Source organism: Chinchilla lanigera, unplaced genomic scaffold, assembly GCF_000276665.1.
Source record: "Chinchilla lanigera isolate Chin_1 unplaced genomic scaffold, ChiLan1.0 scaffold00006, whole genome shotgun sequence".
Classification (NCBI taxonomy): Eukaryota; Metazoa; Chordata; class Mammalia; order Rodentia; family Chinchillidae; genus Chinchilla; species Chinchilla lanigera.
Genome location: NW_004955407.1, coordinates 16792595 through 16812716, shown reverse-complemented (window position 1 = coordinate 16812716; position 20122 = coordinate 16792595). Strand labels below are relative to the sequence as shown.

General features: G+C 35.1%; 1 protein-coding gene across 3 annotated transcripts in view; it reads left to right on the top strand.

Annotated features, from left to right (window-relative positions):
- Positions 1-20122, top strand: part of Nrip1 (nuclear receptor interacting protein 1) — an 80045-nt gene that overhangs the window by 7581 nt on the left and 52342 nt on the right. For all 3 annotated transcript variants that reach the window (XM_005375568.2, XM_005375569.2, XM_005375570.2), the window contains exon 2: positions 11187-11268. The gene's annotated coding sequence lies outside the window, so the exon portion shown is untranslated. The remainder of the gene's footprint in view (positions 1-11186; positions 11269-20122) is intronic.

Below are 20122 nucleotides of genomic sequence, written 5' to 3'. Positions count from 1 at the left end.
AGGATAAAGATGTGGTGATTGGCTTTAAATGAGGGAAAACGTTAAGTCACATATAATGTGTACTTAATGTGTGAACATGTTAAATGCATTACAACATTCAAATTGACACGCTGCTTTGGCATTGGAATCATAGGATAGGAAATTATATGGACATAAAATTTTAAAATGAAATTATAAAGCATTATTAAGTTGTGATGTTTAATATAACATGGGTAAGAATCTGACATGTATCTGGGCACAATCAGGATTTAGAAGTTCAAAATCAAGCATTAGAAGTTCAAAATAAAATGAGGCTTCTCTTCTGAGGTGTTGCTCTAGAAATTGAGAGAGAGACAATGTTTAAGGGTTGGTAGCTGGTTTGTAAAAAACACTTTGTTTTTTGATTCCTGAATTTATGAATTTATAGTGATCTATAATAGGGGATAGATTTATAAATTGGACAAGAAATAAATTGAGGGAAGGACGGAGGACAGAAGGTGGAGGACATCAAGAACAAAACCTTTGGAAATGTGTGAAATTCAGATGGGAAATAGGAAACATTCTCAAAATGAATTAATCACAGTTGCTTTTCCTCTAAAGGAACTATTTGCACAGTGGTCATGTAGGCTTCGTTTTGATTTTTGAAAAGCTTTAAAATAGTATTTCTGTGTTGTTATTCAATGTTTATTTTCTAGTTTAGGTTCTGCATGATATATGAGGAGGTAAAAGGAAAGTCCTTTTATCTCCCTGGGCAACAACATCTGTAGAACGAGAGGGTTAGATTTGATTTCTAGGGTCTGACATTCTGATTCTTTAAATCAGGGTATGCTGTTGTTGACAGTAAAACGTAATGACATCAAGTCTGTGAGTTTTAAAAGTAAATAGGATGGGTCAAAAACTTGGAATGCAGTTATTTGGTTATTTGCCTTTTGCTTTTTTTTTCTTTTTTATTGGGAGGAGGAGCAGGAAAAGAAGAGAATTGATATTCAGAGGACAACTGCTTTTTGCCAAGTATTGGGCTAGCAACTAATGTATACACACTTTCGCTTCTAACACTTAAAATTCCCCTGAGACAAATAAAAGTATCATTTTCTCTGTAGATAAAGAAACCTTGCCTGAGAGGTGCCATAGTAACTTGCCTGGGGTCACATAGCTAATTTTATTGATAATTTGATTTTCAGTGAGAACATGCTACCTTCTTTTTAACTTTTTTTATTTTAAAGAAAATAGCACCCATACAAAAAAAGAACAGTAGCAAAATACAGACAGTACAAAGCAAAGACATTAAAAATGATATAGGGTTTCAAGCCAAATGATAGAGATTAACAGTGGTTGTTATATTATGTATTGTTATCTTCAACGAAGTTGCTCATATTACCAGATGTAAGAATAGAAGATTGATCAAATCATTAAAGGGAATAAGAAAATAATAATTTAAAAGAACATTAGAGATGATACATAGCTTCACCAGACAGGTTTGTAGGAATTCACCAATGGATATTATACTGCACATTCTCGTCACATAAGTTGCTCAGATTACCAAATACAAACATGCAAAATTGATCAAAATATTTTTTAAAAAAAAAACAAAACTTTTAAACATTAACTGTTCCCCTCAACAAGCCATCAGACAGCAACAGTACAGTTATGCCACCGATCCGTAATACAGAACACATGCTGTCTTTTGGAAGGAAAACCAGTAACCATCTATCTGACTGAGGAAGTCATCAAAAAGCTGCCCTCACTTGGTATCCACAAAACTCTGGCATCTCACACGAGCCTCCCAGCCTTTATTCTCAAAAACCCATCTCACTGGGAAGGCACATTGTTGCCAGTTGATGACCCTGCAGCAGTTTACGGTAGTTCTCTGGGAGGGTTTCCCTGCTGCCTACGCTTTACCAGAGGAAAATCTAGCCATCTGGAGTGGACATACAAGCGCTTTTCCCTCCAGTGCTTGGTCATGTGAACTGTGCCACAGAATTACTGCAGTGTTCTTTGAGGCAGTGAAGGCAACTATGTTTCTTGATATAATTCATTAAAATAGCTTGTCATGGTCTTAATCCGGGTGTTCCAAGGCTAATTATGTTTGTCCACTTCAAGGAGCAGTTGTAGCAGATTCATTGCCATAGCTCTTCCTGGTTGAAAAGTTACAACTCTTGACTGTTATGTTTCTGAACATGATTTTTTTTATTGCCCTGTCTTCACCCACAAGAATCTTATTAAAGACTGTGCTACAGTAATAAAGTGGTCTTTGTAAGATAAAGAAAAAATTGATAATGCATATGTGATGGGTTGGAGGGTAGCAGAAGGAGAGAGCTGAGGAGTAGTTGGCATCATTTTGGGGCAAACCTTGGTGAGAAGGGAGACTTTTGACTTAGGGAGGCTTGTAGTACATAGTATATTTTTATGTGCACACCAGGAGTGTGCTTTTATTGGTGAGGCCCTGAGAAAAGGAGTTATAAACCTCTTTATCTCTTTTTACTTGCCTCATTTAAAATTTATGGAATTTTGAACCCAAACATTAGATGAGTGGTTCTTTAAACACTGAAAGATACGAATTGAAACTACATTGGAGATATAGGGTAAGTACGAAGGTACATATGCATAATACTTTCTAGTCTGGTTTGGATTTTGTATTGCCAAGTAAATGTTGGGAAACAAAGGATTTGAGTAAAAGCTGAAAAGGAAATGTTTTGCATCTTTGTTTTATTAAGAGGATATATTGTAATTTTTGCCAAATAAGAGAAAATCTGTTGAAATGAACAATCTGGGAAAAAATGTTCAGTTTCAGATATATATTTATATGATTTCTCTAACCCATCCATGACTTTTTAAAAAATTATTTGAAATACAGTGAATCTCTGTGGTGCCAACCATAAGGATTGAAATGAGGGTTTTTAATTTACCATCTGGTTCTTTCCTAGCACTTGGATCTTTGATATTATTGAGGAAAAAATGCAAGGCAATGCATAGTTCTCTTGCTGAAAAACTACTTTTATATACCCTGGTAATTCTTGACTGCATTGAATTGATAGCATGTTTTCTTCATTTTCTTTTTCTTTACATCCTAAATTTTTTTTGTTTGGAATTTCTAAAATGAAGTAATTTCATAATTTCTTTTAGATTTAAAGAGAATTTGATAAAAGCCCTGATGCTGTACATCTAAGCACACTTGTCTTAAAGGCATCTTGCTTGTCTTCCCTTTATCAGATAAGTTGGTTTATAGAAGAATCTTGCTTGTGCTAAAGCATAGAGTGCAAATAGTGATAAAGTACTTAGCCTTTCTGCCAATTTTTTTCTGATCTTCCTCCTTTCTTTATTTTTGTTTCCTATATCCTGGTTTCCCTTTATTTCACAATTTTTCACCTGTGTTGTTTTAATTACCAAGGAAATCCATGTGATAGAGTTGAGTAAAAGATTATTTTCTGATAGTTCTTGTTATTTTTAAATTTCCACAAACAGTTTTTATATGCATTTTACAAATTAAGCATTTAAGAATTTAAATAAATTTCAGAAGTCCTACAGTTAGCAGTTAGGTACCCAATTTATGATGTCAAATTTTGATTTATTTTACACTTTTTGTTTATTTTTGGTGAGGCAAACTCAGAGAGAAGGGTTTGTGTACCAGCTTTTAAGAAATAATCAATAAGCTTTGATAGTAGATCCAGAAGTAAAGTCCAACCTAAGACCAGTACTAGTTTTTGAGAGGTGCATTGAGAGTAGGCCAACCCTATTACCCTAATTCAAGCCAGGCCCTCTTTTCTTACAAGTTTTAGGATTCACTTGATAATTCTAGGGCTTGAAATATGATTTTTAAGCTGGGAATTTTAAAAAAGGATGTTTTAGTGTACAGATATATCTGTGTCATGAAACTGCTTTATTTTTCGTGTGATACAGGTTTAGAGTTCTATTTGAAGAGTTATATGGGAACTTCCTACTTGTATATTAACAGAGCCAGACACTTTTAATTGACTGGTATAACCAGAACACTCACAACCAGGGCATCATACAAGGAGTAGTGTTCCAAAACTATCAGTGGAAGTGCTTTGATCTTTTGATTCAGTCAAGAACGTAATGCAAAGGTTATGGACTCCATTCCTGCAGTCTGTTGTGGACAGGTAATAAATGAGACGATTCGGCCTAGACCAGTGGTGGCAATGTGCCTGAACCACGCGCACTTGGGTTCAGATTCCGTGGAAGACATCTAAGGAAAGAAAGCCTAACTGTAGCCCTTTAGTGGGCCATAGACTGATCATGCACTTGAGCTGTGTGAAGCAAATTCGAAAGGAATATTCTTGCTCCTTGGACAGGGCGCAAGAGATTTGAAAGCCTTCGTACAGTCTCTGAGCTTCTAACAAGATCAGTTTTTTTTCTCTCTCAGTTTGGTGTATACCCTGATTTTAGCAGTTATACTTGTTTTGTGTCTGCTTTCTTTAGTAGAATGTAAACTCTGTGAATAGGAGCTTATTCCTCAGTGTATTGTCCGTGTATTAGTGCCTGGCACATGTAAGCCTGTGTGTAAACATTGGTTGAATTGAACTGTAGAATCCCAATTATTGGTGAAAATCTGGCTCATTTAGGTCAGGGTTTCAACCTTTATATATTTATATGTAACAGTAATATGTATAATTCATGAATAATACTGTTTTGGATTTTTCTTTTGTCTTTAAATTAGCACTTCTAAAAGGAATAATATTGTATCCTTAAAGTATAGCATCTTCTGTCCATATTAATTATGAAGGATAAAGTGAAAGTGAGTGTTGGTGACATCATTAATTGGCACTTGAAACAGTTTGCTTATGATACAAAATTTCCTCAAAAATACGCAAAGTATATTACAAGTGTGTTTAGCAAAATCTTTGGGGGCAGTGTTTAAATTCTTTTTTTGGTAAAAATATGAAGAAAGATATTTCAGAGTCTTTTAGGCAATTTTCTTACTTTTACTTCCAATAGATACATTAAATAATTAATTGGATTGGATTTTACCTCTTAAGAAGGTAGAGGCATCTTGAAATTTCATGCCTAGGTGCCTAGAGTTAATTTTGGTGTTCGGTAACCTTCAGTGTTAAAAGGTATTAAGAATGACTGATAATTCAAACCATGGTACGCTATAGGGTTGAAGGATTATGTGAAATGCTTTTTGTATTTCAAAAATGGGAATTTGTTCTTTTCTAGAAGTGAATGCCTAAGATTATTAGATTGTTATAGTGTTCAACTCCATTAATATGGCAGAAAATAAAATTATATTAGAATAGAACTCAGAAATTTCTAGATGAGAAATTCATTTTCAGATGCTAAAGAAAATATATAAATTATATGGATATTTATGGCACTGATTTTAACAAATGCTCTTAAAATAACTGTAACCTAGTTTCCTGCTTTGTGAAGACAGAGTTGTTCACCACACATAACTTACTGTATGCTTGGCAGTGGATGTCTTTTGTAAACAGGAAAAACACCGCCTGTTGTGGCTTACACATTTTTCTGTGTATTCGTATGCTTATAAATTATAGCAAAACAAGAAGTTAATGGACCAGTTCCTAAGGTAAAGAGTAGATAAGTGAGTACATTTACTCCTTTGTGGTATATTCTACTTTGTGCTTTCACGAGCTCTTGTTCTGAGTACCAAATTTTCTTTTCTGTTCACTGTTCACTAGTGTCAGCCAGCGTGTTGTAAAGTCCATGACTTTCTGTATGGTAGTGCAAATTTTCCATGGGTAGGTTCCCCAGCAGACACTAGGACTTACTTGTATGTGATAAAATAAAACTTGTAACAAAGGCATGTCATCTTACTTAGTTGTGCATTCTTGCAGTGAAAAGGGTGAATGAGACTGAATGTACTGATAGTTGCCCTGCTACAAGTGTTTGTTTACCTTTGGCCAATGATCGATCCAGTTGTTTTACATTTTATACACCTGTTTGTATTCCTTCTGGGAGCACTTTCCTTTGAAGGTGTCATTCTAATAACTGGAGCACATTGGCTTTGATTTTTAAACCCTATGACGCAATGTTTCACCTGTCCCCCTAAAGTAATACATTCTTTCATTGGGATTCTTCATTTTTAAAGCACAGTTGTAAATGATCTTGCTTTTGCAATGTTATGTATCATTTAATGGCTGGTTACGTTAAACATATAAGGCTCAGGGTTAATAAAGGCAAAAGTAGCAATATTAGTTATATTGAAAACAGGTAAAAATGGGCCTTAGTCAACTACATGTATGTAATTAAAATTACATTTTAAGTGTTTTGAAATTAAATTTGATATTCATTTCCTCATAGTAGCCATAGAATTGATAAGTTTTATGTTCCTGACACTTGGCTTCTTGTGTCACGAGAGTGGCAAAACTTTTTTTCTAGTTGTATGAAGTAAATGGAAGGAGAAATAATACCTCACATTATTATGTGACAAAACTAAAATACCTTTGTGAGAGCATATTTATACTACATTTGACTTTATTTTACATTATACAATGTTTTCACTTTTTTATAATTCTGGTAAATATAAACAGCAATCCATATACATTGTACAGGTGTAAAAAAGACTTACCTTGAAAGATCTGCAGCTGTGAATTTTTCCAGTGAAGATTAAGTAACAAGTTGTAGTTGCTGTCTGTCTCTTATATCATTCGCTGTAGTATGAATAGTTCAATGAAGCACCAGGAAAGAAAAAGTCTATGTGTATTACCTAATGAATTTTGTAGAATTTGGTAATTCTCAATGACCATGATTACTTTTAGAAAGGGAAAAGAAGTAGTGAGGGAATGGGAAGTTTTGGTGTGTGGGAGGAGAAAAGAAAAATTACATCTGAACTAGATTGAAGTCACTATTTGTTTTGCTTTTATGCCTGTTTAGAATATGTGTGACATATTCTAAAGGATGCTGAAAGATGAAAGTGTTAGGTCCTTAACATAGTGTTGGGTGGTTTAATTATTAATCAGAGACCCCATGGAGAATAAAGAATTAGAGCTAGGGATTAGATAGGTTTTAGCATGGCTTTGCTGTGGAAAAGCGATGAAATGGACAAGTCATTTAATGTTTTCGGGTCTCAGTTTCTTTTGTAAAATAAGGAGGCTGGACCTGAGTGACAATTTGGCTTTTCTCAACTCTGTGAGAATCAGCATTACTTTGCAAGTGGGGTTTTATTTTTAAACACATTGAGTATCAGCATGCACACAGTTTAAGGCTGGGAAGATGTTCCTTATGATTTTTTGAGCTTGGCATTTAGTATTTTACAGCAAAGTTTTTAGTTTAACATAATTGAACTTGTACTAGATAGGGTTAATAGGCTAGAACAAAAGGTCAAAGCATAAGGCATTAGGCTTAATTAAGGGAGAGCAGGAGTGGCAGGAGTGTGTGACAGTTAAATGGGTTTCCCACAGACTAATGTCGGTTACAGTGCAACCATGCCTCAACTTAAGTGGGTTATTTTGTGCAAAGGGCAGCAGTGATTAGCAGTTTGACATGCCAGACACTTCTGGCCAATCCCATCTGTTTTAGAGGTTAAAAAAGCACACCTTTATGAGCTGATGGATTGATTTGTGTGCCCGTCTGGTAAAGATTAGAAGTCCAAGGCCAGTGCAGTAAATGTCAGTTATGGAATATTGTACTTTCTCGGTTGGCTCATTGTTTTAACCGTCAACTGTTTTATAATGGGGGATAACTGCTGTTTATGGAGTTGCATGCAAGATGGGTGGGGAAAACAGGTGAGGGAGGAAGCAAAATATTTCCCAGATAAAACTGTGCATTAACATATTCTGTAGCAGGTGTTTCAAATTTTATGGAGTGTTTTTTTTTTTAGTTGTTCCTTACAGTTTGAGTTGCCTTATTCTTTTATGTTATATGAACAGTATTACAGTCCACAACTTAATTTTCCACTCAGAATTGAAATGTTTCTTTAGGTACCTCTTTCACAAGAGAAGGGTGATTTATCTCCACACCAATATATGTATTTTTAAAAGTGTTGTATGTGGTTTACTGACCTCCGGGGGAAGGGAGAAGGGAAATGAGGAGAGGCACACACAGAGATACACACACAAGGTTCTGTGTTCTTTTCTGTGGTTAGTCAAGTGTAGTCATGAGAAGACTCTTGTGTCTGCAAGAGAGTCTGAAGAAAACAAAGCTTACTATCCTCACTGGTCCTAGGAGGTGTGGCTTGCCACGCAGGGCAACGTGGGAAACACCAGCACTGGTCAGGAGGAGCTATGGTGGAGCCGCCTTGGCTGTGGTCTTTATTAAATTTCCAGGGAAGGGCAGTGCAGGGCAGGGTGACTAAAATTAGGGTTAACTAGTTTGAATAAAGTACTGATGGATAGTAAAAATGAACTATAGGCATATAGGAGTAATAATAGCATTAAATAAACTGTCAGTATATAAGCTCTAAGATGCAGGGATGGTTCCTAGTTTGCTTGGAACTTGGCCTCTGGGTGCATATGAAGGCAGTGGAATATTGTCTCCTCCTCCATTGCGTTGGCCAGATGGAGAAATTATGGTTTGGACTGATTAGTTTGTATATCAAAGGCCGCTAGGGCAGAGCCCTTTGCTATCTCCAAGAACTGGCTAGCCCCCAAAGTTGCAATATCTACCCAGCCATCATAATATACTTAAAAACACAAAATTTAGAATATATAAATGTAAAAGTATGGACAATAAAACACACTTGGATACTTGCTTTGTGGTGGAATTTCCTGTGAGCACCTGAGATTGAAATGTGTCTGAACCTGAACTTGGACTTCTTTTTTCATTGAAAACTGATGTAATATCTAATTTGTAAAAATTGCATTTTACTAACTAAAGGTTAAATATTTTCTAGAGTTAACTTGTTCTCAGGTTCCTTAATATATTCTGAGGGAGGTTTTGAGGAATATGCTTTGTCCCCTGTAATATAATAATTTCTGTTAATATATTGTGTTTCCTTTTACTAATGTGGTATTTATTATTGGATATGAGACACTGCACGCATGCTCCTCTGAGTTGAACTGTGCTTGTTCAAATTATAAAAAATAAAAGCAGAAGCCCTTAATATATTTAAGATATCCTGATTGTAATTGTTTTCCTAAAGTATAGCTCTGTAGCCTGACTTTAGTTCTAGAAGTTTTTATGAAACAATGAAGAAGTACTAACCCTATTTTGTGTTTTGATTTTAAATGCTATTGGGATATAAAATTATTTTTTGAATCCATTTAGGCAGATTGATTTAATGAGAAAACCACAACGTATAATGAACTTATTTAAATATGTATTCTTAATAGTATACATATATTTATAAATGTAATGTGTCTGTCTGTCTGAGTGATATATTTGCAATAGAGCTGTCTGCACCTGTTGATTGCATTAGGCATCTGGTATCTACTGAGGAGGGGTAGAGAAGGTGCTTCCCTAGTTTTATGTGGATCATTTCTCCTCAGTAAATTGCTTACATTCTACTTTTTTGTATTCTGTGACCTTGCAGTCAGTGACTTCAGCCCAGAATAGTTTCAAAGTCATGTAAATGAATGCAATTAAGGTATTGCTTATCATCTTACATAGTTCAGATGGAACCTTATTGGATGGAGAGGTTTGTTTGCTTTATGAGGAAGGTCAAAATAAGGTTAAGTTTTATTACATAAAATGATTTGGTAATGTTTTTATTTAGCTGCTGAAAAAGTAGTGTCCTAATCGGAAATGATAATGCTTTTTTTCTCCCCCTCGATCACTTGGAGGTCTCTTCAGGGTTTTTTGTTTTGTTTTTTCTTTTTGTTTATTTTGTTTTGTCTTCTCTCTGTTATAAACTCTATTTTAAGGAGATGCCTTCTGACCATTTCTAAGGTCTTGGGGACATTTTGCTCTTAGCTATGATTCAAGATGTCTTGGTTTATACATATGTTTTATAGACAATTGCTCTGGCATTGCTGATGTCTGTATTTAGAGGGTTTCTGTTAGGGTTCAGTTACCATTCCAGTTGGAGCAGGACCTCAGACAGTGAGGGGGACCCAAATCCCCAGTCACCTGAGCAGAAGGGAGACCTGCCACAGGACACATTGTCTTTGTGGCTTAAGCACTGACAGAGATACTAGCGGTCTTCCTCATATGAGAAGGAGTCTTGAGTGAGTGTGGGTGAATAGGTAAGCAGTAATTGAAAGTATTTTTCACTGCACTTAGTTCATATAACTCCAGTCTTTTATCTTATTTTTACTTATATGTGTTATATTAATTGAATTTAGCAGAGACTTATTGAGCATCACCCATATGTTTTGTACCATGGTGGATATTAGGAGATTCAAAGAAGGATGGGAGAGTAGCAATAAGCACGATGCTGAGAAAGCACTCTAGAAGCACAGTGGTTGAAGAATGTTCTTAGCTAGGATGTCGGTAAACCACCTTAGCTAGGATATCGGGAAACCACAAGTCTTAAGAAATTTGGTACCTGGAGACCGAAGGGCCCTGGTAAAATTGTGGCAATGAAAAATAGTTACTTTATTTGAGGAGGATAGAATTCAGGTTTGAGTTTATTTTAGTCAAAAGAATAATCTTTGAGAACTGACCATAGGTTATGGGTTAGGACTGAGGGTTCTAGCAGAGTAAGATACAAGTGCAGAGGCTCATAGAAGTGGAATGCTGGCTTAATGGAATCAGGAAGTTCGTATCTTTCTCTGTCCCTGGTTACCTTCTCTGTTTGTTGGCCTACTGATCAGTATAATTGTTATAGTATCAGAGTGTAGGCTATGTCTTAGACTTGCCAAAACCTCTTTTCCTTTCTAAGGGTAGACTTTCCCATGTGTCAGTATCATTATATACCTAGGATGGCTGTCATTGTTAGTTTAACTTTTTCTGTTCCTCCTTGTCAGGGAAAATGAGGTATTTCAAACGCTAAGATGACATCAAGTAATTTTAATACTCTTTCTCCCAGAATCCTTGATGGAAATTTCTCTTTATCTGTGACATTAACTTCTCATATCATTGAGCATGGGTGACAGTTTTTATGTTAGTGTAATGCTAAATAGATAATAAATTACATTTTTGTAAATCTGTAATATTGCCTGTTTCATCTGATATGGCCAACAGCTATGCTGAAGGAAAGCATGTGTACGAATACTTTTTATCTTGCAACACATCTTTTTTGTTATTTTCGGAGATAACTTATTTTAGTAGTTTGAGAATTCTCTTTAAACATGCTGTGCAATTCTTTGAGTTGTATACTTGAAGTAACATATATTTCTCTTAATTTCCAGGGAGTGTTTGGATTGTCAGCTATTTCAGAGCTTTATTCTCAGGACTCATTATTTTAACGTTTGGGAGAAAAACATCCAGAAGGTATTATATTTTGTTTCATTGCTCCATTTAAAAAAATGTAGTCAAACCTTTTACAGTGATAGGAAAATAAGATTTTATATTGTGTTAATAATTTTTCTTTGATTTTTAGGTATTGATGGACTAGCTTGACATTTGTCAGAGAGAATGGAAATATATTGTAGTCTTAATAAATCTGAATTTTATGTAAGCAAGTAAAAATTCTGGTTCAGATCAAACTAGTTCTATCGATTCTAATCATGTAAGGTATTTATATTTTACTTATATTGAAAAGTCTAAGGCTATTTTAAAGAATACCTTTATTTGAAAATGAGATATCTAAATTTTCATTTATTTAAGGCAATATGAATTACGTGAAACATTCACACATTCTTAAAATTGTGCCTGCCCACGCAAACTCTAACTTCTAATGCAGAAATCAGCCGCTATCTGTATTTCCATCAGTCCCATCAACAGGAATCATGGACATACTTAAGCAGGCACCTAGCTCTGCTCCAGTATTCGTCTTCTGAGTTCTCTCCTTGCATTATCACTGTGCTTAGATTGGTATAGCCCTGTAACTGATTCGCTTATGGACTTTGTAATATGTGACATTATCACTAGGGAGGATGTTATGAAAACCATTAGTTGGTAAACTTACCTACTATGTGCTTTTGAATCTGTGCCTTGTGTTAACCTCTGTGGGCAGCTGTAACAACATACCATGGATTAGGTGACTTATAAACAGTAGGTCTGGAGCTGGGAAGTTGAGGTCCATGAGGCAGGAGACTCAGTCCGGATGACGGCCTTCCTGCTCAGAGGTAGCCATATTCTGACGGGAATCTTACATTACAGAAGGGGTCAGGGAGTTCCTGAGGGCTCTTTATAGGACTGTAATCCTATTTCTGAGAACACTGCACTTACGACCTAATCCCCAAAGGCCCACCTTTATCTATGATAACATTAGGGATTAAGTTTCAGTATATGAATTTTGGAAGTATGAAAATTTAGGCATAACATACTTAAAAGACCTCTTGTAGATATATCAGCCAATTGGCCAGAGTCAGTATTGAACAAAATCCCTTTGGTGTGTATACAGAGTTTCTTTCTTAATGTAAAACTTTGTATCTCCTGTGTCTTTTGTTTTCCTTTTTTAAAAATTGTGCTAGCTGTCTTACTTGAAATAGAAACAGATGAAAGAGGGATACATAAATACATTGATAAAACAATATATTTTTTGAAGTTGCACGGAGTAGACCAAGTTCTTTAAATACATAATTTATTAATGAATATTCATAAGGAATAACACGCACATCAGTTTTACAGTTTTCTTAAGCATTTGTCAAGCAGTTTGAATTTCCAGAAATGGGTGAACGTAGTTTTTTCTGTTGTGCAGCATATTGCATGGAACTTTTAATACAGAAATTCTGCCTTTATTGTCATGATTTTTCCTATTGGCAAAGCAACATTTTCTTTTCCTCTTTTCATTTATAAGGAAAAGTAATAAGAAATAAGGAATTTAAATAAGCAAATTAGGACTATAAAGGGACTTATAAAGGAAGCCTAAATATTAGTTAAATTTAATTTTTACTATATACACTTTATAAAAGAAATACTAAAAACTACATTTTGTGGAATGTAGTTACCTTTTTCAAGTTGAAGATAGGAACAAACTGTTACAATTAAATATTTAAAGAACAAACTTTCAGACTACTTATAAAGAGGAGAACACTGTGAATTATCCTGTAATGAAAATTTATCACATAATCTCAGAATTAAGAGTATGTTTGGAGAGTATGGTTCCTATTATTAAAAAGAACCTATAAAGAAAGTAGTTGAAGAATTAAGTAACACATTCTTTTGTAAGTTCAGAATAGCAATTGGTTGTAAGTAATTCTTTTAAAAATACATAATAATGTTTAGGGCCCTAATTTTTAAAAAAAATCTTCTATTGAAATATAACTTCAAAGAATCAAACACTATTACTTGTTAGCTCAGTGCCTTTTTTGCATAAGTTTACAGTAGTTCCACCTTCTGATCCAATTCTCCACTCCTTTGTATTCTCCTCTCACCGTCCTCATTTACTAAACTATGTTTTTTGCCTTTTTTTAGTTTTACAAAGATCTAGACCAATACAGGGTTAAGAGCTGTACTTTCTGAGTTTGCAGTATAAAGCAAAGTAGCACCTCAGAGTCAGTAAGAACATTCATTTTCTTTCTCTCACAGAAAATAGTTTTTAGAGAAAATAATTAGTATAATTCCACGTAGCCTTGATTTTCCTGTCACCATATGACAGTCACACGGTTTAAAAGCAGTTTCTGCCAACATGTCCAGGTTAAGAAAAAAAAAATCAGTGTAGACTGAGTTTGGAAGTGACTCACCATATATGGAACTACTTCAGAATGCCCTTTACTATTTGAATTTTTATAGGTTTGTAGTTTTGCTGACTGCAAGAAAATAGAAGGCCCTGTGCCAGTTCTTACTGGGTCAAGATTTATTTTAAAGTATTGACATTTCCTCAGCTTTTTGATATTTAAAAAGTCCTGGAAATTTTCCTGCAAAAAAGTTGTAACAGGCTTTATTCCAGTAAGAAAAATCCAGAGTGTTTATAGCCTGATGGTAACAGAAGCAGTATATTTGTTGAGTAGAAATTGCCAGAAGCTAGACTACCCTAGGAAATATATTCTTATTTGAGAAGTCTAGTGTGATAATGGACCTGTAATTATATTGTGTTTAGCACAGAATGCATATTTGAGCAGTGAAATATAAAAGGACTGTCCATCTTTTATGAAGCAAGGAGGAGACTTGCCTACCAAGGCAGCTGTGACACTGGAGGCTTTATTGGGTAATATTTGTGGAGTGTATTACAGAAACAAACTGGCATGAGTTTGTTCCAGATCATCTCTTTCTTGCATCTAGGGTACTCAGCTTCTGGGAGCCTGGTCTATAATTTGGATATCTATTTTATAAATAATTATTGAGAGAATACTTAACTTGGTGCTGTCATCAGTAACTGATACTTACCTGCATATGCTTTATAAAAGCTCTTCAGAACAATGAGAAACAACCCACTAGTTTGCAAACTTAGCTTCCATGTGGAGAGTCCGCACTAGAATGTAGCAGTATATCTGAGGCTAAAGTCTTTAGAGTCGCATACTTTGAATGACAGGAGTTTCACAGCTAAATGGACTGAAGTTGACAACAACTGAGATACTGTGATGTGATGGTGTTTTGATCAAGTCTAGGCCATCTTGGTGTAAATCTTAACTCTGTCACTTACTTTCTTAGAGTTGACTTTGGGCAAACTACCTTATCCCTCTAATAATCCATTTTCTAATTTATAATGGGAATAACTTTTTGGGAGTGTTTTGAGAAATGTAGGAATTAAATGCTGGCATTTAATACTGTTCCTGGTACATAGCATACAGTAAATCTTAACCCATTTATGCCAAAGATTGAAATTTTTTGAATTTTTGCATGGAATTCATTTATGTTACCTAGAAAAATTCAAAGAGCAAGAATTTGAAGACAACACATTTCTTTATATTCCATTGTTATGGAGATTCCAAAAATGGATCCCTGGTCATTGAAAGGCTAATTACTTATGACAATATAGTCCTGAATTTATTTTTTGATGCAGTTATTAATGTTAGAATTTCAGGACTAAATTTTTTTTTTTTTTTGAGTAGTGTTTATACAGCTGACTTGCATTAAAGTATTGCAGAGATGTTAGTTTTAATTTTTTAACTTTCCATGTGGATCATTGTTTATAGGAACCATATTCTGAATCTCTGAGTACAAAGACTATTTTATACTTTTTAAAAGCAGATTATTACATCACATATTTTTGATCATTTGTGGCATTACATTTTCTCTGTAGCCTTAATTAATGGATCTGCTGTCTCTTGTGTGTGTATAGCACCCTAAGCAAGAGGCAGAGGAGAGCAGGAGGAGGTAAAGAAATTGATACATAGATAACCTTAAGATGCTCATATCTCTTTTCTGGACTAAAGGTTTCAGTAAAACTGATTCAATGACTGTTGAAGTTTTGCTAACAAAATAATTTTTATTTTGTTTGTTTACTATTGGAGAACATGATGAGATTCTTGAAAGAAATCTCTACTTTTTTCAGTGGCTTTAAGTGATTTTTTTAGAGCCATAATTCATCTAAATAATTTTTCATTATTGACAGCTGGTTACATTATAGTTGCCATATATATTTTAGACATTGTGTTAAGTATAAAGTTAAGTTTATCTGATAATGTTTAAAAATGTCTTCTGTGAGAGCCAGGCATGGTGGAGTACACTTACAATCCTAGCACTTGGGAGGCTGAAGCAAGGAGAATCTCCAGGAGTTTGAGGCCAGTCTGGACTACATAGTGAGACCAAGCCAGGCTGAACTACATAGCCAGACGGTATCTCAAAAGAAAAAAAAAAAAAAGAAGAAGAATCATCCTCTGTGTTGGTTCCATTATGACTTTATAAACTTAAAAGAATTTTCAGGTTTATAAGACATGAGAAAGCATTGTGGTGTACTGGGCTGTTACAGTGAGAATTTGTTCTAGTTTTAAATAGTTATAATTTTGGCCATCTTACTAACTAATCATTAAACCTTGAATTAAAAATCAAATCATTCTGACTCAAAATTAGCCCTTTGACTTAAATCATCACTGACTCGCCCTGCCTCCCTTCTGGTTTTACTTTCAAGGCTGGACGGGAGCATCTCAAATAAATAAGTGTCCTTACTTGTAGCTGTTTTCTTGTGTCTGTACACATACAAAGGGAATAGAACTCCGTACTTGTTTAATTTTAATTTTTCATCTCCTGAGCTTATTTGCCCTTGGGGCCTCTCCTCCTTTCTCTGTTCTATCCAGCTTTCTCCTTCCTTTCTTTTTCTTTTCTTTGGGTGGGAACTTAACAGTACTTTTAGACCACTGGTAGGCATGTCAAGGGTTTAGAGCATGGTTTTCCTATTTATTTTAAATCTCTACAGTTGGACTGCATTTGCTTTGGATATATGTTTATTTTCAGTTCTTACTAAGAACCACCACACTATTTATGTCATTATTCCTGTGCAAAATATGAATTATTTTGTTTTATTGCCATATGACATGACGTGTTCCCTAGGCAAGCATCATTATAAAAGGGAAAAGTACCTGACTTCCATGAGGTGAATGAATCTGTCTTCATTTTAGTTTGATGGAACACATCACGGGAAGCTAAATTAATGAAAATTTTTCTGCTAATTAAAATTGCTTTAGTTTGCCTGAATGTTTCATGTTAAGTAATTTGGCAAAATGACTGTGTACCCATAAGACAGTTTGGAAATTTGGAGTAGTTTAGTAAATATTTACACTAGTTTTGAGACCGAAGTGATGATAATCAATTAGCTTCATTCTTTGATTGGAGAAGCTATTGGTTTTTATCTGCATGTCTGTTTTCAGGTTCATTTGAGAGAGCCTGTACTCCTTCATATACACTTTTGTTTCTATTTTTCAAAAAGGAGAATAAGGAAAATGTGTTGTCTGGCAGTTAGTGTATGTTCACGGGTGAAAACCACTGAGATGCTCTCCCAAACAAGATTCTCGTCAGAGTGGGATTTGTCACAAAGTAGGTGCTTACTTTTTATTAAGTAACACTTGATACAACCACAGTTACACTTGATAATCCTGTATCCAAATGCTTGGGTTATAAGCATTTTCAGATTTCAAAAATTTTTGAGTTTTGGAATATCTGCCTCGACTTTACAGACTGAGCATCCCTCATCCATAAATCCAGAATCAGAAATGCCCCAGAATCTTGTCAGTACTCAAAACGTTTCAGATTTTGGAGCATTTTGGATTTCAAATTTTCAAGTTAAGGATGCTCAACCAGTTTGGAATTGTGAGCAGAGTCACACAGAACCAGAACAGAGGAGGCAGCATCAGCGTTGCCTCTGTGAGAGGGTGTCTCTGTCTGCGCTCCCGCTGCCCTCCCCCGGTCCTCCTGACTTTCTTCCGTTTGTGGTACTTACTTTCTCTGGAGCGCCAGTGTTTGTATGTGGATACTTAAATAATATGTTGTTTAATTTTATGCTTTCGTTAAGTTTGTGAAAGTGTTGGTATTCTATTTTCTCCTGAGACTTGCTTTTTTCATTTATGACTTTTAAAAATTTATTCAGGTTTATATAGTTAGAGTTCATTCTTTTCGTTGCTAGCTAATACTTCACTGTGGACTTTATGCATTCTCCTATGAGTAGATAGTTGGATTTTTTGGGGTGTTTTTGTTTGCTTGTTTTGTTTTTCCTATGTCTAGACTCCTGTCTTAATCATACACACAGATGTATTATGCACCTGTACATAATATACTGTACGATAAAACCTTGGCTTGCAAGCATAATTCACTGCAGAAATATTTGTGTAATCCAAAGTACTTGTATATTAAAGTGAATTTCCCCATAAGAAATAATGGAAATGCAGATGATTCATTCCACAACTCCAAAATATTTTTAAGAATATGATTACTATTTAGTATTAAGTACTATAATATAATATAAAAGAATAAGGAAAATGTAAATGCAAAGAAAAGTAAATAAATTAACCCACACTTACCTTTGAAAACCTTCCTGCCTGGTGTGAGGGAGACAAGAGAGGAAGATCGTTGTGCAGGACGACTTTCACTAAAGGAATCACTGCTTTTGGCTCAATGGAGTTTTTCTTGTCATGCAGCTTTAACAAGGAACCTGTACAGTGATGCTTGCTCCTGCCTCCTTTTGAGGATTTTGCGGAAATGTGACATTGCATTGTTGTTAAACAGATTCATCGCTCACACTGCTACAGCCGTATTCCGGTGGTGCTTTTCTACAAAGTCTAGCAGTTTCCCACATTTTCCTAATCTCATTTGAAGTGAAGGATTCCTCCACCTTTCTCTCCTCCTTTTCTGAAGATATGATCTCCTCTATAACCTGTTGCTGTTGGGAGATGATTATCCACAATCCCGGGGAGAAAGAGAAGGAGAGGTGGAAAGGGGGAGGGGAGAGACAGACAGACACAGAGATACAGGAGGAGGAACCCTTGGCTCGGTTGTGATCTTGTGACATTCACCATCAAGTACTATTGGTACTGTAAGACATCGCTCATTTATCAAGTTAAAATTTATTAGAAATGTTTTCTCATCGATCTTGCGGAACACTTGCATAACAAGTTTGCAATCTGAGGTTTTACTCTGTGTGTCTGTGTGTGTGTGTGTGTGTGTAGCTATTATAAGCATTGCTGTTTTCAGCATTGTTTTATGTATATTCTGGTGCCCATGTGCAAGACCCTAGCATGTACATTCAAGAGTGAAAGCGTAGAGAATGTTAACTTACAGGAGATGTGCTGGATTGTTTTCTAGGCACCCTAGACCAGTGTATCTGCCATTTGTAATGTACCAGAAGCTCCCATTGTCACATCGCTGTCAGATCTTGCAGTTGTTTGATTTCTTAAATTTGTCCAAGTTAGTAGATGCAAGTGACATCCTGTTTTCACCTTAATTTGCTTTTCTGTGATTGCTAATGAGGTTGAATATCTTTTCGTGCGATTGTTCACTGCTAGTGTAATTTATCCTGAGATGATTATACAGGTGTTATGTCCATTATATACTTAAAATTGTGTATCCAGTATTACACATCCAAATATAAAATGTTTTATAATTTAAAAATAATATTCATGAAAGTATAATGCCGAATTAAATCTTAAGCTCTGCTTCCCTGTACACACCGTTTCTTTCATTTCCCTGTGAAACCTACCTCATCCTGCTTGAGCTCTGACACCTCTTATTTGGGCTACCCTCTCTGCATTTCCTAATAAAATGTTATATGACAAACGTATATATATTCTAGAAACTCAACATTTTGGCTATGTTTTGTAGTGGTGCAGTTCACCATTGTATTTTTCTTTGTAGAATTCTGAGTAGAATTTTTTAATGTTAGTGCAGTTGAATCTATTAGCCTTTTCTTTTATGTCTTAAGAATTCCTTCCATATATAGAGTTCTTAAACATATTTTCTTACTTATTTAAAATGTTAAAAACTTGCATTTCTATTTAAAACTTTAATCCCTCTGGAGGGTGTTTTTTTCTGTATGTTAGATAGTAAGAATCCAATTACTTTTCCCCCCTCACATGGATCATGAATTGTTTTGGAGTTATTGAATGACTTCATTTTTCTGTAGTGAGCTGCACTGCAGCTTTCATCAGATACCTTCCTTCTGTGTGATGGTCTTCTTCAGCAGTCAGTTCATCAGTCTCCTTTCCAGGTGTATACTAACGTAATTTTTAGAGCTTTAAAGTAAGTCTTGGCATCTGTTAGGGCAAGTTCTTATATTCTTTTTGTGGTTGGATGGTATCTCTGTGATGGGCTTTTGCTGCTCCATTAAATTTTAGAATAACATAAAGCTTTTTGAATTTGAATTGCGTTTGCACTAAATGCATTCATTCAGTTTGAGAAGAATTGTCATTTTTAGTCTTGCTATCATGAATATGGTATAGCATTCCATTTGTTTAGATTGTTTAGGTTCTGTGTTTCAAAGCATTTACTCTATATAGAATGTGTGGCATCTACAAGTTACTTTCATTGCTTAGGTGTATTTTCTTCTAGAGTGTTTAAGTGTTATTTTCTGTTTGTAAATGGTGTGTAAAAATGCAGTTACTTCATTAGTACGCGCGTGTCATTTACCTTCCTTGGGGAGAGTTGGTGCGTGGGCACATTAGATTTTAAGTCCTTTTATTATCCCCTTTCCCTTGCCTCCCTCCATCTCTTGATCCCCTCAGTCAGGTTATTTAGCTGACTACCAATAAATTGTTGAGGTAAACATCAGGCAAGCTCAAAACAGATGAGTACAATGAAAGCTCCAAGTTTTTAC